Source organism: Centruroides sculpturatus, unplaced genomic scaffold (assembly GCF_000671375.1).
Source record: "Centruroides sculpturatus isolate CEXI.00-Female unplaced genomic scaffold, Cexi_2.0 scaffold1135, whole genome shotgun sequence".
In the NCBI taxonomy this organism is placed as follows: domain Eukaryota; kingdom Metazoa; phylum Arthropoda; class Arachnida; order Scorpiones; family Buthidae; genus Centruroides; species Centruroides sculpturatus.
In genome coordinates this window covers 248,021-274,261 of record NW_019385800.1, presented here as the reverse complement: position 1 = coordinate 274,261, position 26,241 = coordinate 248,021, and the positions used below count along the sequence as shown (strand labels likewise).

Below are 26,241 nucleotides of genomic sequence, written 5' to 3'. Positions count from 1 at the left end.
CAGTTCACTTGGATAATTTGGATTTACTGAATAATTTAACGCAACACATGGTCAACCTGCCAAAACAAATGCCTTCTAAATGGATTTTCTATGAGAAACAGTTTTTTATTCGGCTACTATATAACTTTTGTAAAAAAATTCCAGAAAACTGCACTTGCTAGTATGTTACAGAACTTCGGTTCATTTACATCTCGATATTCTCTTCCAGCTCGTTAGGTATTTTTAGCCTTTAGTATTTTTGAAAGATTGCCCGTTTGTTTTCTTGTAGAAATAACATTATGGTCGAAGATAGTATATTCGCAAGCGATGTTAACAATTTTATGCAGAACGGACATCAATGTCTTGTTATTTTTCAAATGTTTCAATAAATAAATAACAAAACTAAAAACAAATACTTTTTTCATAACGCAAAGCCTGATCAATACCACCAAATAAAAATATATTAGTGTTTCTCTATACGCACAACTTTAAAATATTGTTTGAAGCATTTTAGAAGAGTCAAACTTCAGTTTGTTATGTTATGTATACAATTATGTCTATATTTTGGTTTTGAAAAATTTTTATGATTATTATTGGCGTACTAATTAGTGAAAATTTCACACAAAAGCCGTGTGAATTGTCGGATTGTCTTCGCTAAAACATTCCGAAATTTTTGTACAAGTATCAAATCTAGATATATTTATATATATATTTCATTTCAATAATGATGATCAAAGAAATGTATTCATTTTTATATATAGGAAATCAATTTCTTAAAACTATATATATATAAACNTTAAATTTAATGAGATGGCAGCATAACGACCTATCTCTAGTCAAATTAATTAATTTCTAATATCTAATTATAGCCTTTACATAACCCAAGAATTTGGCATATCATTTGGTGTGTTTATCAGACAAATTATCTGCAATTTTTTTTGTTTTCTGCAAATTGAATTTGAATTTCAGGTTGGTTCATTATGTGCTAGAAGATGATGATGATTCATGCTCTTTAATGTATATTGTATAATTTTCTTTGAATAAACATTATACATAAAATATTTGAGTATTTTTTTTAGCCTGGAATGCATTATCATATTTTAAATTAATTTATATAAGAAAAATTGTTTTGCTTAACGACAGTTTCTCATTACGAATAAGCTTCTGAACGAATTATGCTCGTTAAGCGAAATTCCACTGTATTTTAACAACACAGATTGGAGTGAAGTAACAATAAAAAACGGAAATTACACTTTTCGTGAGTTAAATAATATTTTTGTTAAATTCTTTGAAATAATCGAGCTTCCTATAAAGTTGGAATTCCTTTTGCAACAACAAAATTTATAATTTATTTAAAACTTAGAAATAAATTAATTTTAGCCAAAACAAACTACACGAGATATTAAGTTTTTAACTAAAAATACACGAAAAGAAAAATCAAAACGTAATGGTACATGAGAAACATTTCGAAAAGAGTCTGTGATATGTGATATCCACTGTAATGCAATTAGTGAAGTAGAATATAACGAAATTATATCAGGGATATCCTATATTTCTCTATACCAGTTGTCCTCAACATTTTCAAAACCCGCCTGTCATTATTACCGTTAAAATAGAATATCGAGTAGCGACCCCTTTCCTTTTGAAGTTTATGAAATATTATTTTATGTTTTTTTTATTTTAGATATAAAGTAAAGTACATTTTAATTTATTTCAATTGTTCAAGAGCTACAGTAACACTTCAAAGCTTTTACTTAAAATAATTTTATAATTTTCGAAAAAAGTAAAGCGATAAAAAATTTTCACAAAAAAAATTTGAGTTCATTCAATAATATAAATGAGTAATTAAATGAACGTTGAATATTTATTTTAACTGAATGAATATTCTCTAAAACTGTCATTTACATTATTAAATCATTCATAAATAACGACAGCAAGTCTTTAAATAAAGTTGATTCGCTGTGGCGTAGTAACATGGAGTAACATACAATTATATCCTATGTAATTGTAATCATTTACAATTTTTGTCGTTTGCTTTTCTTTATCAACAGTAAAATTGTTTGTATAAAAATTTGAGTAAAAATTTATAACAATGAGAAATATTTCATTTTTTGCTGGCTGCTTTTCGTTCTTTTTAATACTGTATATTCTTTTTCAATTAAAAGATAATAGTTTTACTTATATGTATGTTTAGACATTTCTAAATAAAATCATAAATTTGTCCTAATTTCGCAATCATTAATAAGATACAGATTTAGAATAGGACTATATCATATATATTGTAGTTAAATTTTATTTACATTTGTAATCAACAAACCGATGGAAATGGTAAATTGACGTAAATACATGATTAACATTAATTCTAGTGAAAAATTCAGTAAAAGTATTATGTACGTAAACGAAAGAAAATTTGTACTTCGACTGCAGCTTATAAAAGTACCTTATTAGAATATTAGTTAACAATGTTATTATGTATTTAATCAAATTATTTTCAACATTATTTTTCAATTAAAACTTATTGCCATGTCTGTGAATAAAAGCTTAGTTTTTGAAATCGAAACTGCAAAAATTTTTATTACGGTTTCTAGTTCATAAAATTTTACTTCTATCGTTACTAAATAATATTTTTTCGCCCTGTCGATACTAAGAGTCCATTATAAACTAATTTATTGCCACATCAGAACAACCGAATAGCTGAGAAGAATTTATTTTACGATTCATAAATAAAGGATATCTGCCAAGAGGGACAAGTCTCAAAAAAAGCTTTCTATGAAAACGAGCTCTTACGTCTTAAACAATTGAAGAAAACTCGAAAATCTTCAGGTGTCCAGCCCGATAGTCTTGGGCAAATCCGCGACCAACTATCAGTATTCAGTTGTTTTATTAACTAGCCACTGTTAGAGGAATGGTGAAACTAAATCAGCTATATTCGGAATAGCCCGACTATTAAAACGTTATGTATTTCTGTCTTAAAATCGAACCCTCTCTCTTATTGCAGCAGTGTTACAATTTTCCAAATCTGCAATTTTACATTTTAGTATTGTTAAAACAAATATAATAAAATGAGTAAAAAATGCATCAAAGTTATTTAAAAATACACTTAAAAATTGACACTTGTATTAAAACATTATGAAAATTTTACAAAAAAAAACATTTAATGTTTACGATTAGTTGAAATTTCAGATAAATGTAATTTGGCATAAAATTTAAAGAAATGAAAAATGTAAAACTATGATAAACAGAAATAAATAAGTAAATAGTCATTTATTTTCGAACAGTTTATAATAGCAATTTTTGATAAAGAGAAAAAAATACAGTAGAACCTCGAAAACTCGGCCTAATGTGGACCGAAGGGTGGCCGAGTTTGTGAAAATGCCGGGTTATCGGGAATGGGGTTAAAAAAAATAAGTACGAGTGTTTCCTCAGAAAATACTGTACTGTACTTTTATGTATTGTTTACTTGAGAATATAACAGAGAATAAACTGCCNAGTAATTAATTTCTTTTTATTTATTTATTTAATATTTGCAGACTAAAAATTTACAGGTCACAAGGTGTTAATTAACTACTATGGCCCGCGGGAAAAACGTAAAATTTATTCTGGCCCATGTTATAAAAAAGGTTGCCCACCCTTGATCTCGATCACTTCAGGATGCTGACATCAACTAATTGTTATTTCTAATCGCAGTTTAACTCACGATGTATAAATTTTTCTATCATTAAAAGGAGGGCTAATTAAATGACGAATGGGGAAGATGCGGGTAAGTGATAAGGTGACCGTTATGCACTAAGTTGAAGACAACTAAGTGAACAAATAAACAACAAAATTTTAACAACAAAAAGAAAACTGATTACAAAAAACATAACTAAATATACCATGTAGTTTAGAGGTCGTTACAATATAGTAATCTCTAATATGGGAGATAAGAGAGAGAGTTTACAAACGATATTATATTACCTCTGTAATAACTTGACTTATCCCGATTCTATTTGGGGAAAGAAAGTTCCAATCCCCGGGAGTATGGCACAAAAATTTATAATAAGGGGATACCTTATGATTTTTGCGCGTATCCCTCTTTTATACTCTTTATCTCCTCCAATGAATGTTAAGAGTTAAGATCATCTGACAGAGTAAAGATGATGAATCGTTTTGGTTTAGTATATGGGAGATAAAGATCTCTCTCAGATACTGACTGTCATCACAAGAAACATTTGTTTCTTGTTTTGCTTTGATTTTTAGCTTTGATAAAAATGTCGAAATATTACATTTAATTTTTAAATTATTTTTTATTAATTTTTAGAATAATTTTGACTTAAAATCTTCAGAATCTCACAATTGTTTTATATGAATGGTAACGTATTTTTTATAAATTAATAATCGATAATTTAACACATTATTTTTATAAAGACATTTATCGAATAACTTTAAAAAACAGAAAGAAAAACACTTTTCATGTTCTTAAAGATTAATTTAAATATGGTTGCTTTTTACAATTATTTTCAATTTCTTTTTTAATTTACTTACAGCGTCCAACATTTCAAAATATTTAACAGACTAAAGATTATTTTTATAACTAAACACTACAAACTGAAATGGTTAGAATGCAATAATATACTTTAAAAGCAATACTCGTTATTATAAACGATTAAACTATTTATAATATTTTTATTAAAAATTAGAAACTTTTAATGGGCTGTTAGATATAACAGGGAAAGTACGACATGGATCAAAAACTAACTCTTTAAGATTTTTACCTATTTCGATTCGGGAGATTCTGTAGCATCGAAAATTGCAAGAAACGTGTGGATATTTGCTGTATGTACGGATTCTAGTGTTAATGACTGCGTATTTCTCGATTTTCTCATTCAATTTGAAGTTTAGTAACTCGTGTTTTTTACTGAAAATTTTCTGAATTGTGTACGCTATTAAATTTTTGTAGCTATGTAGTCGAAGAGGTGATGATAGCGCGGATCATTTTTCATATCTTGTGTGGCATCACTCAATTGCTTTTACCAGCATTTAAAAATTTCAATAAAACTCAACTCTCGTCTAAAAATATCTTTTTTGTTATATTTTAATAAATAATAATATANCTATATAAAGTTTATAAATTTATTCAATATAAATTCTTCAATGAAGATATTTTCTTAACTTGTTTTAACATTTCCCCATTTAGAGATATGTAATCTTCTCCAAATTAATAAATTTAACTGAACTGTTTCATCAGATGTTAGAAATTAACTTCTTAGATTTTAGTAATCTTTATGTCAATCTAATAGATGTACTGTACTTTACTTCTTAATTAAAATATTTTGTTAGTATATTAAAAGTATATTGTAAATGCACGCGCAAACTCATTCCAACACAGACACATTAAAAAACAGATGAAAGTACACACACACATATATATATATATATATATATATATAAACATACATATATTATACATGTGTGTGTGTGTGTTTCTGTACAAAGATGAATTGAATTTTCCGTTTTCTAATACAGTAAAATTAGGTATACTGGTTATACTAAGTAATTTAAACTACTTAGTTTCATCCAAGATATCTAATTAGTGGAGTCCGTTGATATTCATAACAGTATACATAAGAGTATTCTACGTGCGTAACTACCAGAAATATACGTTGCTGTGTTACCAGGAAACATTCAATAATACACAAAGGACAATATATTGAGCTAAATATAACTACGCTTTTCTAAATTTAACAGATAGACACGCACTGACGATAACAATACTATGACTTTTGGACATGCTTCCTGCGACAAATTGATATTCAATACCGCCTGCCGCACTAAGTCTATAGTTGTTTTATTTACAAACTGTTTAAAAAAATAATAATTTTTATATGTACGCCAACAAATTCAATGTTCGATGTATGGCAGGTCTAAATGTATTTACTCTGCACAAAATCATTATGAAAAACAAATTATTTTTTAAATAGTATTTCATTAAATAAACAATTGTTTATTAATTTCAAATTAGTGATATTTAAATTCGTTGATAAAAAATAGCGTATTGTTATACTTACATTACTAATCATCTGAAAAATTCAACAGAATTATATTACTTCCAACAAGAAATGTTCACAAGATTATGTTTAACAATTAGTTCCGAATTAAGCATAAATTGTTTATTATTTCAGAAGTAAAGTAGGATAAATTTTCAATTTTTCCTTGGTTGTTTAAGAATTACAGTAACACTTAAAAGATTTTACATAAGAACAACTTTATAATTTTGAAAAAAAAGTAATACGATGAGAAATTTTTACAAAAAAACAAATATTTAGTTTGTTGAAAGATTTAAATAAATAAGTATAGTCTAAAAATTTGTAAATACATTGACAATATCAAATCATTTATAAATAACTACAGCAAGTCCTTTAATAAGCTGCATGAGTCAATAATAGCGGTAGTCTATAGAACATTTGCAAAATTCAAATATGATATATCTGGTAATCTTGGCAACTGGAACAATTTGGGTAAACTGTCAAAAGCCATTAAGAATATTTACACATTCCCAGTATTTATCTCAGAAAAGAAAACCTTTTAGACTAAATTTAACTCTCTGCTGAAATCCTTTGAACGTGTAGACTTCATCGAAGTGCGGTATTATCAGAATGTAATATTTTAGTAAAACTTTTGATGAGTTTGATGACTTTCAAAATGTTTCTTGTATCTGAGTCCCTATTGAGCAATCTAATTATTCAGTTTAATTAAATTATAATATAATAAATCTTGTAAATAAGTTTAATTTCTACATTATTTTTAACATTTACTACACCTTTTATATTTTTAGTATTATAAAAATTTAAACTAAACTGCTAAAATTATAACGTAATAAAAATTTTTAATCAGTACAAAAATGATATAACAATAAGCCGTATTATTCATTATAAAATTATTCCAAACATATTGCGTTTTTGTGTCGTTTCTAAATTATATTATGTGGAAATAAGGCGACATAAGAACTAATAACCTGAAGAATTCCAGAAATTATTTACTTTATATGTTATAAAATATTACTGTACATTCTACCTTAACTGTTTTGTATAATGGTGGTTGTAACTAATTTCGCGTCTGAGAGTGTTGATAGATAACAGATTTTCACAAAGAAAAATTATATAATAAATAAAAGTATCTGAGGGTATTAAATTTATACTTACTTCTATAAAAGGCTATAGAAATAAAAAAGTTATTTAATTAAAGTCCATGACGAAAAAGAACTCTTTTAGAGCAACTTATAACCTCTATTTTCAGTCTTTCAACATAATTATTGGTATAATTTAAATTAATTCAATAGTGTAGTATATAAAATTATGTTTAAGATTTATTGCTTATGTTTACTACATTGATTTTAAAAATGCTTATCAGAAATCCAATACATTTTTTTATTTACTTGGACAGTTTAGTTCTATGGTATAAGATAACGCATGGTAATTCTGCCTAGCGGAATGCTTTTTAAGAGGATTGTTTGTTTGAGAAACTGTTTTTATTTACATAATACAGTATACATGTTACGTATAGAAAATTGAAAAAACTGCATTTAGCTAGCCTGTTAACGAACTTTAACTCATATAAACGTCGATATTCTCTTACAGCTCTATGTATTTCTACTCTTTAATATTATACATAGATTGCGTTTCTTTTCATTCAAAGATAATATTATGGTCGAAGAAACTACTGTATTAGCGAGCGATGTTATTACTTTTAGGCAGAAAGCGACACTTATGTTCTTTTATTTTTTTAATAGTTCAATAAATAAAAAATTAAAACAAAATCCATTGATTTTTTCATAACGCAAATACCATCAAATAATAATACTTAACTCCTAGACAAAAACTTAAAATATTCTCCTAACTAAACGTTTACTGCGCATTTTGTCATGAACGACACAGAGTACGAGACTATTTTTCACCCTACATAAACAATATCTATGTATATTTATTATACCCATTAATCAGACAAATTAAGTAAAACGATTTTTTTTGTTATAAATGGAAATGAAATGACAAAAAAATAGAATAATAGTTTGAACATGACAAAAAATTAGAATATTAGCAGAAACAACCAAACAAACACTCTAAAAAACTATATTGTAATGCAAATTTCTATATTGCTGAGTAGAGCAGTATAACAATTCAACATTGGCATAAACGCGACATCAGTACCAGAGCTAAAAATACTATCATAGCAATGTACAAAGTAAAAAAAAACACAAAAATAAATTGCAAATTATATAAAATGCTCGCATCCTACAACTTCTAGAGTTCTGAAACAGCAAAACCTTTTTCAAGTTTTCACCATTAAACGCCAGAAATGTGGACGTAAACGAGCAACGACTGCCAGGTATAAGAGAAGCTCGAGAAGGATTGTTGTGCAAAACCACTTTAGGAGCGCTAAATCCTTCCGTGCACAATGGTGAGTAACTGCAGTGAACGTTAGTAGCCAAAGCACAGATTGAAGGTTGCACGACTCTCACTTCAACTTCTGTGTTTTCAAGACGATGCCGTCTCTAACGAAAAAGCAACGACAAGCGAGTGTCAGATGGTGCAGAGAGAGACTCATCTGGAACAAGAGAACTGGAATAACGTTCTCTTCAATGACGAATCCCTGTTTTCTCTCTCTTGTAGAGACTAAGGCACACCTGTATGCCGAACACCCAAAGCGGCCTTCGAAAAGGACTGTATGAAGAGTTCGTGAAGTTTGCATTATCAGTCTTAATCTGAAGATGAATGAATGCTAACGGCGTAGGACAACTGTGCATTCTTCGGGAACCTGTCAATGCTCAGACATATAAAGACATCTTAGAGATATTTATGATACCATCGGCAGATGATATTATTGAAAAAACATTTTTATTTCAACAAGATGGAGCATCCTTTCATACTGCGAAGTGAACGATACATTGGTTACAAGAATGACAGATTGCAATCCTGCCTTGGCCAAGCAATTCCCCAGATTTAAATCCATTGAAATTTTGTGGGGAATCATGAAACAACGATGTAATGAACGGTGATCAACTTCTAAATAGGAACTAACGATGTACATTCGACATATTTATAACTGTATTACCAGAAACGAATGCGAAGCATTAATCCGCACCATTCCCGAGAGATTGCGAGCAATGATTATGGCAAAACGCGACGCAACAAAATATTAAGTTTATTTTGTGGTATTTGCTATATTTTACCCACATTTAGCTAATATTCTATTCTTTTTTGTCATGGTCAAACTGTTGTTCTATTTTTCTGTTATTTCATTTCTATTTGTAACAGAAAAACGTTTGAGTTAATTTGGCTGATTAATGAGTATAATAAATATACACAGACATTGTTTATGTAGGGTGTAAAAAGTTTCATATTTTGTGTTGTTCATGAAAAAATGCACACTAAACTTTCAGTTAGGTAAGTATTGTAATTTTTTGTTAATAAGTAGTATAGATGTTTCTATACGCACAATTTTAAAATAATACTAATTGAAGCATACTAGAAGTGTCAAACATTAATTTGTTATGTTACATATATTTTTATTATTTATAAATGTATATTTTTATTGTGAAAGTTTTTTCATTATTATTGTTTTTATTAGTCAAAATTTCAGATATAATAGAAGATTTGCATCTTTCTCCTTGTTGTCTGTCGCATAGGTATGAATCTGTTTTTCAACTTCGCTAGAAATGGACAGTATCTTTCTCTTTTTTTACTTAGTACATTCTTTTTTGCTAGCATAAAGCACTTGTACAACGCTGTAAATTTATATTTATTCAATTCAAATTAATAGTAATACAATAATGCAACGTACTGTACATTAATTACTTTGTCTAACTCACAAAACTACAGGAAGCACAATACATTAAACGAAATACTCCAAAGCTCTAAATTTAAAAAGTATCAACGCACTGACAAAAACAATACAAGGACTCTTTTGGGCTTTTTTCCTGCCATCGCTAGCTTCGGTAAATCCGTTTGCACTAAATCAAGTTTTTACTTTAAAAAAAATACAGTTATAAAACATAATTCTTATATTTAGGCCAGCAAACTCAATATATAATATATGGTAAGTCTAAATATACTTAATCCTCACAAAAACATTATGAATTAAAAATGTAAATTTTATACTATTTCATAAAATAAGAAATCGTTTATGAGTTTTAAATTTGTGATAAACAAATATATTAATAAATAAAAAGCATGTGTTTACACTTACTTGAACCATCTGAAATATTTAATAAAATGTTATTATTTTTTCAACAACAAGTATGCACGAAATTATGTTTAAGAATTAGTACTGAATTAAGCATAGATTTTTTTTGTTTAGTTTTACAAGTAAAATAGAATACATTTTACTTGATTCGGATCGTTCAAAAATTACAATAACACTTGAAGCGTCTTTCATAAAAATATCAATAATTCTATAATTTAAAGAAAAAGAGTACAACTATAAAAAATTCTCACAGAAAGATAAACAAATTTTGAGTTCATTGTTCCATAAAAGTTATGGATGATACGATATAATCTAAAAATATGTATGTATATTGACGATTGATAAAATAAAACCATTTATACTGTAGTGGCCGAAAGTAGAGCTACCCTTGACCTGTTTTAAAAATGCCACCTCTATTTTGTTCACCACCTACTACATAATTTTTTGATTGTTAAAAAGAGCACAAAAACGAGTCAAAATACTCAATTAACTCAAACAGATTTTATTTTAAATCTGATTTACAAAACAAAAAACGAAGTTTCGATATTTTACACTGTGACAAAAGTAGAGCTTCGAAAGGAAGTATGCAGATTTGTTTAGTATTTTTAGGACAAAATATTAGTATTTTGTGGCGTATACAGAGCTTCTGATTACTGCATCACATCAATATTCAATTGAATCAACTAACTTGTAAGTTGTCTAGAGGAATACAATTACCAAGTGATATCAAACAAAAAATGGTAGATGTTAATCGGTAAGTAATCGGTAATCGGCCGTATCGGCCATTTCGCCGATTAATCGGTATCGACCATTTCCCCGATTAATTGGTTTTGATAATCGGCCAATTTTGCATTTTGGTAGTTTTGTTAGAATGTTAGGTATAATGCTAGTAATAAAAACTAATAAATTTCTGTTATATATTTATTATTTATTACATGACAAACTAAATATTTAAAAAATTTTACAGTTCAAACTATTACTTATATCGATACATATTATAAGTATAATATAACATTTTCAAAAGTCTCTTTAAAGTTTAAACTTCAAACATATAAAAGAAATAAAAATGTAATATAATTTGTAATCCAAAAACATAAGAATTTCGCCATTTTCAGGGCATAACCTGTTTCATGCCGGCTGATAAATGTTACCTCCAGTGCTGAAAATTTTTTCACTTTCAATGGAAGATGCTGGGGCACTTAAATATTTCATAGCTATTTTGCTCAAATTAAGAAAAAGTTCTTTTGAACATCTCAATCACAAAAATAGGTCACTATGTATTTGTTTAAGGGGTAAACGTTAATATATTTCTAATTCTTGATCGAAACGTTTGTTCATTTCTTTCGTTTTTTTCTTTCTTTTCAAAAACATGGTATTCTTCATTCTTTTGTTTACCACAAGCTAATTCATTAAATAAATCGAAAACCTTAGAGATTCACCTCCATCTTGATCATCTCCAGAAGCATAAGCTTCAGAATTTAATTCTTATTGAGTTTTTGAATTATCAACATTTTCTAAGCTATCAATTGCTCATATTTTCTTTTAGAAATTTTATTTTGAATCTAATAAAATTGACAAGCATAAAGACTTGTTTTCTATACATGCTGAAAAGCTTTTTTAATTGGATTTTCTAGTTCTTCTATTATGATATTAATGCCACTAAAGGATCTACTGATCTTTGCTTTTGATAAGAGTAATTTCAGTCTCTATTATGGGAATTATTGAAGATGAAATGGTTTCTCGTTTGCTGGCTTCCACAGTAATTTCTTTGAATGGTTTTAAGGGTAGAACAATTTTTTGAACGAGAAACCACTGATATGAGCTCAACGTAAAAATTTTATTATCTATAGCATATCTGACAAGAGTTTTTGCTGTTTTAACATGTAGTATGTAGAATTCCAGCGAGTATGAACATCTTGAATTAATTTGTGTTTCTGCAAACTTAACTTTTCTTTCAAATCTTCCAATTTGCTTACAGTTACATCAGAATGTTTAAAATGTCTGACAATATTTTTATTAACTGTGATTATATTTTTCACATCTTGTTCAGAAAATATGCATTCGTTTAGTATCAGTTGCAGTGTATGTATAAAGCATGATAATGCTTCTAAGTTGCAATTCTTAATTTTAGCTACCATATTTGCTGCAGAATCTCTTAGTACTAAGAATATCTTATCACTTGTCAACTTATACTGTTCAAGAACAATTTTTATCTGTTCATTGATTCGTGTAGCTGTGTGGGAACCTTCAAAGGGAACAATTTGCAGAATAGCTCTTTTCTGCTGAAAATCATCCTTCAACCAGTGGGCTGTTACACTTAAAAGAGGAGAATTGTTTGTAGTTGCTGTCCAAATATTAGCGGTTAAAGAAATATATTTTGTTTCTGTTAAACACAAAAACACTTCAGCTTTTTAAAGAATGTTGAAGTTTCCATGTGTCAACGAATAAGTGTTGAGATTTATTTTAGAAACTTTCACAAACAAAGGAAGAGATTGTTGATTTTGCAAAGATATACGATCGTCTCTTCTTTACCTGTGCCAAGAAAGATGAAAATACTAGATGGAGAAGAATGGGTTTTTTCCACATTATAATTAACTTTCTAATTAACTCTACGATCTCACACTATTAATGCAATAAATTAGTAACACTTGTCGGCCAATAATGCATGGCCGATTAATCGGTAATCGGCCACTTTGCTTATCGGTGCATCCTTAGTAGATATGTGATTGAAGGAAAAATGACCTTTACTTAAATTGGTAAAATCCTTGATGTGCATAACACTGTTGTCGCGAAAGTGGTGAATTGTTTTCAAATATATAGGACCATTGTTTCTGTGAAAAAGTCAGATAGCCCACGATACCAAAGTCAGATCGTTTGATCAGGCGAATGAGTGTAGCCAGCCCTTGTTTGACTGTTTCACATATTAAAAGTAAAGAAGGTAATTCAGATATAAGCTTAAGGAGTGTACTTAGACGTTTGACTAGTTTTGGATTACATGGGAGATGACCAGCAAAGAAACCGGAAAATCTTTGCAAAAAATAAAAAGTTGAGTTTAGAGTGTGCACATGAATACATCGCTTGGACCGCATAAAAATGGTGCGAGGTGTTATGGGGTGATGATTCTAACTTCATTGTCTTCTCTAGTGATGGTATACGATGTGTCAGATGGCCAGTGAACATGAGATATGACCCAAAATACACAGTTCCTATAATAAAACATGGTGGAGGCTGCAGAGTAGTATGGAAATGTTCCTCTGCAAAGGGAATCAATCCAATTCATAGAATTAGTGGAATAATGGATCGAACCGTTTATCGGGACATATTGCAGAATTAAATGCTTCCTCATACACATGGTTAAATGCCAAGGAAAGAGTTCTTCCAACAGGCCAACGACCCAAAACACAGAGAAAATTTGGTAAAGCAATAATTTTAACAGAAAAGGTGAATCTTGACATGGCTAGCCCCATCCCCAGACCTAAACCCGATAGAGAGTCTTTGGGATGTATACGCCAGCAAACATATTTGAATCCGAATGAATTGTATTCAAGTATGTTTGCTACCAAAAAGCATGGTATGAAACTCAAAAAGCACGGTATGAAACTCCCAAATCAGTGCTTGACAATTTGGTTGATTTAATGGAACGTAGATGTGATTCAATAATCAGAACCTCTGGTTACGCCACAAATACTAACATTTTGTCCTAAAAATACTGGACAAATTTGCATACTTTCTTTTGTAACTCTACTTTTTCACAGTGTAAAATATAAAAACTTTGTTTTTTCTTCTGTAAATCAGATTTAAAATAAAATATATTTGAGTTAATTGAGTATTTTGACTCTTTTCTGTGCTCTTGTAAACTATTACAACATTATATTAATTAAATTATCCACAACCGTGAGGCAGATAATAGTGAGGGCTTATCAGACCAATGATGGGCACAAACGCTCAGGGATCAAAGTGAAAACAATTTAATAAACTCAAAAACATACATGAGTGTGAAAACGAAAACCCAAAATGCATTTCGGACTATTTTCCCAATAGAAAATAGTCCGAAATCAGTTGGTATTAATTAATTAATAAAGGTAATGCTATAATAGAAACATACAAGGTAACGGTCAACTTAAAAACTAAGCCTAAAGTTAAACAATATAAAAATTGAAGACACCACTGTGACAGTATGAGTAGTAAGCATCATTAGTAGGTATTATCTAAAGTAGATGGTATATTAAAAATTATACAAAGTAAAGGTAAACTTAAAACTATGCCTAAAAGTATACAATATAAAGGTGAAGACGTCATTATAATAGTATGAGCAGTAGGCAATATCAGCAATATCAGTGTAGACAGGTGTAATAAATCTTCATGACTTTGCATGGTGGAGTGACGTACAGGGTGATGTTACAAAACAGTTATAAGTTAGACAATTATAACAATAAGTTAGACAACCTAAACATATAGAGCTTTATATTGATATGAATTATTTATTTTTGCAAAGGTAATGAATAAAGCTGATAACCTGAACACTTCCAGAAATTATCTTTCTCTTTCATAAAATACGCTACTGCATATTTCATTTTAACTGTTTTGTATAATGTTGGTTGTAATTAAATAGACATTTAAGAAACAGTTTTCAGAGATAACAGATTTTCACAAAGAAAAATTATATAATAAATAAAAAATATTTGCAAATATTAAATTTATACTTACTTTCACAGGATCCTATAAAAATAAAATAAGCGTTGAATTAATGTCGATGTATCAAAAGAACTTATCCTAAGCAATTTTTAACCACCATCTTCATGATTTCAACATAATTAATGGTATAATTTAAATTAATTTTATTGTATATTAGTGCAAAAGTATGTATAAGAATTATTTATGTTTGCTACATAGATTCTAAAAATGCTGTTCAGAAATTTAATACCTTTTAATAATTCGAAATTCACTTTAAAATTAATGTTCTCGTGAGGTTTTCGGCATAATAAAAATTAATAAATACTAATCATCACAATTTAATTATTAGTCAACTAGCAGGTAGGCCCAGCGTTCCTTCGGTAAAAGTAACAATAGCGAAAATTAAAATTATTACGTTATATTCAACCTTACCCGTTTTCACAGAATTCAAGAATTGGGTCCCCCTGTTTCCAGACTAATTAAAAAATTTTTAGATGGGTCTGAAAATATGTTCGATTTCCCGCAAAAACGAAAAAACTGCATCCACGTCTTGCACGTCGCTTTCTCTTAACAATTTCATTGTTACTTAACACTTCCATTGTTGACAATTTCATTATTACTTGATACTTCTATTGTTAAGTAACACTTCCATTGTTGATGAAAGTGTTAAGCCTTAATCATGTCTCTCTCCTCCGTGGGGAAGAATTTAAAAAATCCCTTGTTAGTGTCGTTCTCGTGACGTACCCTAACTGTGTTCCAAATTTTAACTTTCAACTCCTAATCATTTGGGCTCTGCGCTTATTATTATTATCAACTTGTCTCGATTATATATATATATATATATATGTGTGTGTGTGTGTATACATATATAAGACAGAATCAAACTATAAGAGCAAGAAATTTTTAAGCAACATCACATTTTCAATATTAACCCAACAAATTATTTACGGTATGAGGTAGAAAACCTAGCAAAAATTGCAGGAAAATTTGTAAATTTTGTATAGGAATGTTTAAAGAATGCGTATTTTTTTTAATTAGAGATGTTAACTTGTCAGGTACAAAAGTTATGGTAAAAATTACGTGAAAACTACATATTACAAAACAAACGATTATACTGTTTTTACATGTCCTTGTGAGACTACAGAGGCCGTTATCGAAGTGATTTTAACGCTTTCCCTACCCTAACTTGAGGTCCTCTCATGTTGTCAAAGGATGTCCCTTTTTAGTGGAAGTGTTATCTCGATCAACGGTGGGCAACCCCCGGCCCGCGGGGCTGGCGAAAAGTTTCTATCCGGCCCGCGAGATGTTTAGAAGAAATTATAAATAAATATTTTTCGACGTAATTCGTCTAGTTTAAATTGAATATTATTTTCTGAAGTGTTGTGGCAGCAATGACAGGAAAAAATAAGGGAGTCATTTCCTTATTCAAACAAAAAATGGGAGAACAGAATTTTTCTAAATTATTTATATCTCATCGATCAAGAAAATCTATGTGCAAAAGCTATGCAATTAGAAAATGTAATGTCTGTCGTATCCAACTACATAGTGATGTTTTTATTGTGTTTAAAGTCACTTAGATTTTACAAATAGGTGAGCCGTTCACAGCCCGGCACACTCATTTGTAAAATCTAAGTGACTTATACAACATGGAATTCATATAAAACGGAATAAACAACAGTGTTACAGGGGGGTCGACTGTAATTAATTAATTTCTTTTTATTTATTTATTTAATATTTGCAGACTAAAAATTTACAGGTCACAAGGTGTTAATTAACTACTATGGCCCGCGGGAAAAACGTAAAATTTATTCTGGCCCATGTTATAAAAAAGGTTGCCCACCCTTGATCTCGATCACTTCAGGATGCTGACATCAACTAATTGTTATTTCTAATCGCAGTTTAACTCACGATGTATAAATTTTTCTATCATTAAAAGGAGGGCTAATTAAATGACGAATGGGGAAGATGCGGGTAAGTGATAAGGTGACCGTTATGCACTAAGTTGAAGACAACTAAGTGAACAAATAAACAACAAAATTTTAACAACAAAAAGAAAACTGATTACAAAAAACATAACTAAATATACCATGTAGTTTAGAGGTCGTTACAATATAGTAATCTCTAATATGGGAGATAAGAGAGAGAGTTTACAAACGATATTATATTACCTCTGTAATAACTTGACTTATCCCGATTCTATTTGGGGAAAGAAAGTTCCAATCCCCGGGAGTATGGCACAAAAATTTATAATAAGGGGATACCTTATGATTTTTGCGCGTATCCCTCTTTTATACTCTTTATCTCCTCCAATGAATGTTAAGAGTTAAGATCATCTGACAGAGTAAAGATGATGAATCGTTTTGGTTTAGTATATGGGAGATAAAGATCTCTCTCAGATACTGACTGTCATCACAAGAAACATTTGTTTCTTGTTTTGCTTTGATTTTTAGCTTTGATAAAAATGTCGAAATATTACATTTAATTTTTAAATTATTTTTTATTAATTTTTAGAATAATTTTGACTTAAAATCTTCAGAATCTCACAATTGTTTTATATGAATGGTAACGTATTTTTTATAAATTAATAATCGATAATTTAACACATTATTTTTATAAAGACATTTATCGAATAACTTTAAAAAACAGAAAGAAAAACACTTTTCATGTTCTTAAAGATTAATTTAAATATGGTTGCTTTTTACAATTATTTTCAATTTCTTTTTTAATTTACTTACAGCGTCCAACATTTCAAAATATTTAACAGACTAAAGATTATTTTTATAACTAAACACTACAAACTGAAATGGTTAGAATGCAATAATATACTTTAAAAGCAATACTCGTTATTATAAACGATTAAACTATTTATAATATTTTTATTAAAAATTAGAAACTTTTAATGGGCTGTTAGATATAACAGGGAAAGTACGACATGGATCAAAAACTAACTCTTTAAGATTTTTACCTATTTCGATTCGGGAGATTCTGTAGCATCGAAAATTGCAAGAAACGTGTGGATATTTGCTGTATGTACGGATTCTAGTGTTAATGACTGCGTATTTCTCGATTTTCTCATTCAATTTGAAGTTTAGTAACTCGTGTTTTTTACTGAAAATTTTCTGAATTGTGTACGCTATTAAATTTTTGTAGCTATGTAGTCGAAGAGGTGATGATAGCGCGGATCATTTTTCATATCTTGTGTGGCATCACTCAATTGCTTTTACCAGCATTTAAAAATTTCAATAAAACTCAACTCTCGTCTAAAAATATCTTTTTTGTTATATTTTAATAAATAATAATATAAAAATTTATTAAAAGAAATTTCATAACACGTGGCACTGCATTAAATTTCAACTGTTCTGTTGGTAAAGTCATAAAACTCTTTTCTGGAGCTTTTCTGGATGACAAAATTTTATTTATCCGCTTTGAAGGTTAATAACTCCTGTCACCTTTGATGAAATTTCTGAAATATTGCGAGGAAATTTGTGTATTGGAAAAGTCGAGGAAAAAATTTTGACTTATGTCATTTTTACTTTACCGAATAATAAATGTACTCGTTTAAAATATGAATGCCAGGAAAGTCAAGCAACCACGTTGCCAACTTTTCAAGTAACTGCAATGTAATAATTTCAACTGTATCTGATTCAAATAGATTAATAGATAATATGATTTCATTCTTGCGAAATATATATGATTATACATGCAAATAATAAATTTTTTCTCTCAAAGTCAAATTATACTAAAGAAAAGTACAGATTTTAAAAATAAAAATATAATTAAAAAAATACATCTAGAAGAAGTAACAATTAATTAACAAACTTAAAAAAAATTCCATTTAAAATATTCCATTTAATTAAGTCACTATTTTTGCCAAAAAATTATATTTAAATATTTTTATTATTAAAGAAAGTTATTTTACGGAATTCGTCTTAATTAAAATTAGTATTATTTTCGCCAAAAGCAAAAACTCGCTTATTGCTTTTCATAGTGAATGACCAAGAAGTTTAAGAAATATTCATATTAATACTAAAAACTAGCTGTTATATCTTCAAAATATAAAAAATTATAAAGTCATTTGTGTTTTTTTCTAAAGCTCTTCATAAATCAAAAAGTGTTTGGTCTGTGATTGAAGTTTAAAGTAACCGCACGACTATTAAACATGATCTTTTGCAAGTATATAGAACTCCATAAGATCGATGTCATGACGAAGCCTAAATTTTCAAACTTGATCTATAGGCTGCGATATTCTAGATTAAAATTCGTTATGTAAAGTCCATGGGTCGATTTCCGGTGCAATTTTAAAACAATCACACGACTACTTAACATGAAATTTTAAGATACAGTTTGTTTTAGCTCGTCACCACCGGATAAATTGACATACTTTTTCTGTCCCACACTCGTTTAAGCATTTGATAAGTTGACTCCTCTCCTGAAAAAAATGAGTTCACGCCACTCAGATTAACATTACAGCAGAATAAATTTCGCATTTCATCATCTTTCATTCATGCGTTATTTGCAGCAAGTTTTTAACATTTCTGTTGAAAATGAGTATCCAAAACATAACAACGCTTACGCCGAAAGAAAAATACGAACTGGTATTTGGATTTGAATGTAATAAAACTTCCCGAGCCAAATTTTCAAAACAAGTAAACTTTCCAAGAACAACATGAATGGGAATTCTGAAAAAACGAGAAATTAAGAAATGTTTTCTTGAATCTTTGTCGAGGCTGTCTCGAAAATACCAGAGAAATTCGCCGTACAATGACCTCGACAATGCTCTCGTATGTTGGCTAAAGCAAATTCGCTCATCTACTTATCCTGTTTCGGAGCTGATACTGAAAGAAAAGTAGAAAACAACACCAGTGCCAGTGATAGATGATCACAGATACATTGCATATACAGTATTGTATAAAGCACTACTGTATATTTTTAATTGTAGTTTTGTGTTTTTTTTCAACTTCGTTTTAGTCGTCATATCGGATAACTCTACACATAAAAGCTCCTTACATAAAAGCATTTTCACTTCCCCTTTGAGTGTCGACTTATGCAGACTCGACTATATTTTTAGCCAAAATGTTTCGTGTTATTCGTGATTACGTAAAAGCATGTCCAGCTTGTTAGTCTAAGATTAAGTCCTAATGGTCAATGCAGGTATCAGTCCACGCACATTTTAAAAGAGTTCTCTTACATCGATCTTTCTCATGGCTTATAGATAATTTAGGATGTACCCATACGATAACTGCAGTCTCTGATTGGTTTCTGTGCAAATAGCGGCAATCCGGAGCGAATGCTCCAATGGTGTTATTGACTTCATAAAAATTTTCATTGTGTTTTAAGGCACGATGATCATTGAGAAGTAAGCACTGATCAAGGACCCCGTTTTATCTCTAAGGATTGTAGACATTTTCGCAAATTAAGTTCATTAACTCAAAGCATGCAACTGCTTATCATCTTCGAGAAAGCGGTATAACAGAAAGAACTGTTAGAACAAATAGAAATATTTTAAATCATTTCTATAAGCCAAACCATTGATTTGGTCAGAATTAATAAATTATTCTGCTTTTGCATATAATACCACGTAGAGTGAGTTTAAAGGATTCACTCCGTTCTATTTGGTATATGGTAGAAACACTATTACGTACTGATCTAAATATAAATAAGATCAATTTTGTCGACGACAATAAATTGAATAGTAAAAATATTCCTGTATGGTTTAGGCGCGAGGAGGCCGTTGTTAATGCCAAGGATCTACGTATGAATAAATAGAATGAACGCCAACAGTACCATAAATATATTAAGGTCAGCTAGATTTATTGGTTATTCAGAAATAATTATAAAAGCACAAGCCCGTAAAATATAAAGGTCCCTTCAGAATTGTGAAGTGAACGAAAATGGCAATGGAATAGAAGCTATATACTGTAAAACTCATGGGTTTATTTGGTCCGTATGAAGCGCTTGAAACCGTACCATACACCGAAGTTCATCGAGAAGACCCTAGACGAAACAGATGACAAAGAATAAACACTAGCTCAAAAAGAGCAGTAATTCCGAAGAAGAACCAAAACCTGATGACCCGTGAGATGTAGATTGCAGCACAGACAATCTCCCAGAAGCTAAGGACTAATATCTTCTTCCTCGGTAATCGTAACTGTTGTACTCATAGGAAAATTGTTCAGAGCCGAGTCGTCTGGTCTAAAAGAGAGAAGTGCTGTAATGCACAAATTTTCGAATTATTGCTACTTAGAGAGTGAAAACCATGGTGATTACAAAGTACATATGAAAGGGTAGGAAGAACAAAAGCCTTCACTTGCTGCTGGGACATAGACTCGAACGAAGTAAGGACAAAAGATTCATAAACATCAGAATAGAACGAAGTCACTAGTGTTAACACCCACTACTACTTTAGATCTATAACTACATAATATCCTCTGATAGCCGTAATACAAATTCAAATAGAATTGTCTAATTCATGCAGTCATACAATAGGTTTAACGTACATGAAGAAGAAAAAACTAAATATGACGTATATATATATATACTAGGGGAAATATCAAGGTGAAGGTTATATACATTTGGAAGGCTCAACGGATTACTCTTGGTTCGTAGATGTGCTGTTACTAGCTTTAGATTATAGATGAGCTCATTTAATATATTTTTAATTTCATCATAAAATCAGTATATAACTCGCTCAATTACATAATCGTCATTTGTTTAAAGTTTCTTTCAAGCGCACGTAACCAGCAGGAAATAATAAAAAAGTTTTTACTGTAATTCAATTTATTCAGATGAAAAAACGTCTGAATTCAATTTTTTTTTTCTTTCCTTGCTATCACACTAAAATTTAACGCTATGAAGTAAGAAAAACCAAATCAGTTTTTCATGTAGACTACATTATGTTAATTACATTACACAAATCAGTTGAAATTCAGTAGAATTTTCAAGAAGATTTCGAGTACTTATAAAAATTCCAATTTTTTATGAAACATATAAAACAGCGAAGACATTCTTGATAGACTATGTCTCGCACAGAGCAAGCAACGCATGGGTAAATTTCGCACTCACGCCTGTTTGTAGAAACATATCGTATTTTCTTTTGATCCGGTCCCCTCACTACATAGAAGTCTGGTTTATTTTATGTGCGCATGATTCGGGCACCAAATACGCTGTGTCAAATTGCAACTCTTTAAATGTACTCCTTCATACCTCTAAGATGTGAAGCCATTGACAACAGCGCGATTTTAGAAATAAGACAAGCTGATTAATAATGGTTTCATTTTATTGAAGTTTAAAAATACTACTTTTACCGGTAATAATATGTCTATTCTAAGAACACAATAGTGTTCAGTTCTATTACAACATAACTTACAACGTTTATTTCTGAATCTTAATAGTCATTTCTAAATATAATTCTTTATTATTACATTTTAATCAACAAGTACTCGTCAGATGTAAAATCAAATTATGAAGAATTTAACAATAGTGTATTTTTTGAGTTTAACTAAATTATACTTTACAGTTCCACAACGAATAAAAATGTCATAAATACACAAAATTACAAATAACTTACGTTTTGAGTTGCAGCTGCCTGCATAAAATAAAATTATAAACGAATAGTTGAATATATTTTGATATATTACGAAAATAATTTAATTACTAATTAAAATTTTTAGACAAAATAATTTTATTGTTACTCCAGATTATATAACATATTAAATTAATTTCAAAACTAACAAACATGTTTAATAATTTTTCTGATATCATCTCACATTTACTTAAAGAATAGAACAGAACTCCTTTGAAAAAAAACACACTTGTTTTAAAACGATTATTTACAAATAAAAAATACCGTAAAAAGTTAAAAAGTAAGAAGAGAAAACATTTTTATGTTTTTAAATTAAAGCTTTTACTTTCCTACTGTTATACAATATAACATAAAAAAACCATATCAAATTATGGTCCTATTATTATTGCATTTTTTGACGTTTTTACATTCATGAAAAACATAACTGTTAAATCACCCATACAAATTTCTGGATGTATGCATGATAAAAATTTGAAAACTTTGCAGGGTTACTTTTATATATCAGGCATCGATGCCATTAGACAATAAGAGTTAATTGTAAATGAGATAGGGAGATATAGAGAGTAATGTATCTCTAATCAGGTCACGTTTAACGAAAGTTCTACACGTTATTAGTACTTCTTTATAAACTCACTCCTACCCTCCAACACGATGCATTTTTTATATAATAAGTAATAATTTTACTTAAAATTTTAAAGTTCACTCTCATAAGACACGACACTACTTACTACATTAACTTTGTAAATTATGAGTGCCAGAAACATCGTTCAAGAAGCTTGTCAGATAATTTATCTGGTAACACCGATAAAAACTGTTATAAATTAAATTATTTAAAGATCGAAATGTCCAGCATATTTCATTATAATTAAACTGTCGTTATCAGAAACTAAGCAACACGCTAAAAATATTTTTTATATAAAATTTAAATTTAGTTCTTTAAATATGGGAATTATACTTTTCTTCTGTTCAAATGATAAAAAGTGATTTATACTATTTTCAAGTAATAGAATAAAATATCTCAGGTCTATCACGATAGTTTAAGTATGCAGATATAACTTGTAACATTACGTCATGCATTTAGTACAAACATTTTTTATTTTTCGTAAAATTTTCTGGTAGGCAAATTACAGGCCGCTGAGTAAAGTTTTAAGTCGCCCAAATAACCTTTCATCGAAGATAGCTAGAGCTACAAAGGCACAGACGGATATGTTAAAAATAAACATTATTTCCTGCTAATTTGCAGATAATCTCCAACTTCTTATTTACTTTCTTCTGTCTCACATAGTTTCTTAAATATGACTGCTACAGTTTATCGCTAGGTGTGCTATCGTTCGTCTCGTGTGGTAAACCGTTGCCATTTTACCCATAACAATATCTAACTGCTATATTTCCAGCTAATCTATATTTAAAATGTATTGGGGTGAGTTTCAACTTTACTATACTCAAGGTAAATAAATATTCGGATATTTGTAAATTAAGCGAAACTTTTAGACCTACAATGTACGCTATTGTAAGAGACAGGTAATAATATTAAAGAGTAATATTGGGTAATTCTAACAAAACATTACCTATAATTATTATTAAATATTAGCATTAAAATTCACATTTTATCTTTAATACGTGCATAATTTTAAATTAATACTAACAATAGCAGTCATACTGTCGAACCTCTAATAACGGACACCCTCTAAACAGCGGCCATTTTTTTCAAAAACGACAAGTGATTTTTTTACACTCTATTGTTGTAGTCAGTGGCTGCTGTTTAAGCCTAACTCAGAGTTAAAGGCTACATATAAAATACACTACATATAAAATAAACTTCACTTACGCTTCCATCGTTCTGCGCCATAGCGATATTAATTCCTACAAAATAAAAGTATCATAATTATATGTAATTATAAAAACAAATGAAAACATAAGCAATAAATAAATTATTCAGAAGTAAATGCAATTATTATGATATATTGATGTTTACAAATACAGTATTGTGTTTTTATATGTCTTGATTGAATTTATTCCTTTTTCTAGTATATTTTTCCTGCTAGATTTACTGTTTTCTTCATGTAAGTTATATAAAAAGTCATTATATTCTATATAATGGTATGTAGTGTATTATATTACGAACAGTTTAATTGATGATAATATAACATTTACAATTCGCGTCAAATTTTTATCGAAACACTAGACAACTTAGTAAAGTTTTCTGTTAAGAATATAATTATTCATTCTTATCCCTATGATCAATGTCATATGCTCACACTGACAATAACTTTTTGAACATTCCCCTCATTAATTGACATTGATTTCTCATAAGTGTTGCTAATGACTTGTTGAACAATAATTAAACAATTTATAAAATATGAAATTACGAATTGTATTTTTCTAACTGCACAATAACTTATCAACTAATTGATCTTTGAACTAACATTTCTCGTTGGGATGGAAGAAATTTCTATAATTTACCAATAAAATAGGCATAATCAAGTAAGACAGTACAGTTATAATAAAAGTGGAAATTATATACACATTTATTGTCATATACCCATACAAGTATAATCAATACACATGCATAAAGAATAAGAGAAATTTTACGTACCAATAAATCCAAACAGGAAGATCAAAGCGGATTTCATCTTCGACAATCGATCGATTTTCCCAACAAGCAGTAAAAGAAACTGATTGAATGTATTCTCTAAATTACTATATTTCTGACTTATATACTAATTCAGTTTACGTGACTGGCTGACGTCAGAATATTAATATTTTTGTAGACAGCAAATGTTCACCAGTAGAATTTTATTTGTCCTCCTTATTTTCCACCAATGATATCATTTCGTTTAATAGATTTTTAAGAGAAATCTAAACAATTTTTATGGCTAGCAATAACTGAATTTAAATCTATTTTCATAATTTTAANTCTCGTGACGTACCCTAACTGTGTTCCAAATTTTAACTTTCAACTCCTAATCATTTGGGCTCTGCGCTTATTATTATTATCAACTTGTCTCGATTATATATATATATATATATATATGTGTGTGTGTGTGTATACATATATAAGACAGAATCAAACTATAAGAGCAAGAAATTTTTAAGCAACATCACATTTTCAATATTAACCCAACAAATTATTTACGGTATGAGGTAGAAAACCTAGCAAAAATTGCAGGAAAATTTGTAAATTTTGTATAGGAATGTTTAAAGAATGCGTATTTTTTTTAATTAGAGATGTTAACTTGTCAGGTACAAAAGTTATGGTAAAAATTACGTGAAAACTACATATTACAAAACAAACGATTATACTGTTTTTACATGTCCTTGTGAGACTACAGAGGCCGTTATCGAAGTGATTTTAACGCTTTCCCTACCCTAACTTGAGGTCCTCTCATGTTGTCAAAGGATGTCCCTTTTTAGTGGAAGTGTTATCTCGATCAACGGTGGGCAACCCCCGGCCCGCGGGGCTGGCGAAAAGTTTCTATCCGGCCCGCGAGATGTTTAGAAGAAATTATAAATAAATATTTTTCGACGTAATTCGTCTAGTTTAAATTGAATATTATTTTCTGAAGTGTTGTGGCAGCAATGACAGGAAAAAATAAGGGAGTCATTTCCTTATTCAAACAAAAAATGGGAGAACAGAATTTTTCTAAATTATTTATATCTCATCGCACAAGAAAATCTATGTGCAAAAGCTATGCAATTAGAAAATGTAATGTCTGTCGTATCCAACTACATAGTGCTGTTTTTATTGTGTTTAAAGTCACTTAGATTTTACAAATAGGTGAGCC

General features: G+C 29.3%; 1 long non-coding RNA gene across 1 annotated transcript; it reads right to left on the bottom strand.

The window, feature by feature from the left end:
• Positions 1–7,162: 7,162 nt before the first annotated feature.
• On the bottom strand, positions 7,163–25,136 carry LOC111642201. Its single transcript, XR_002759524.1, has 6 exons — positions 25,053–25,136; positions 24,285–24,319; positions 22,442–22,459; positions 14,908–14,919; positions 10,204–10,212; positions 7,163–7,172 (listed from the first exon to the last, which is right to left on the bottom strand). It is a non-coding gene; the product is annotated as an uncharacterized LOC111642201 (long non-coding RNA).
• Between the last annotated feature and the right edge of the window lie 1,105 nt (positions 25,137–26,241).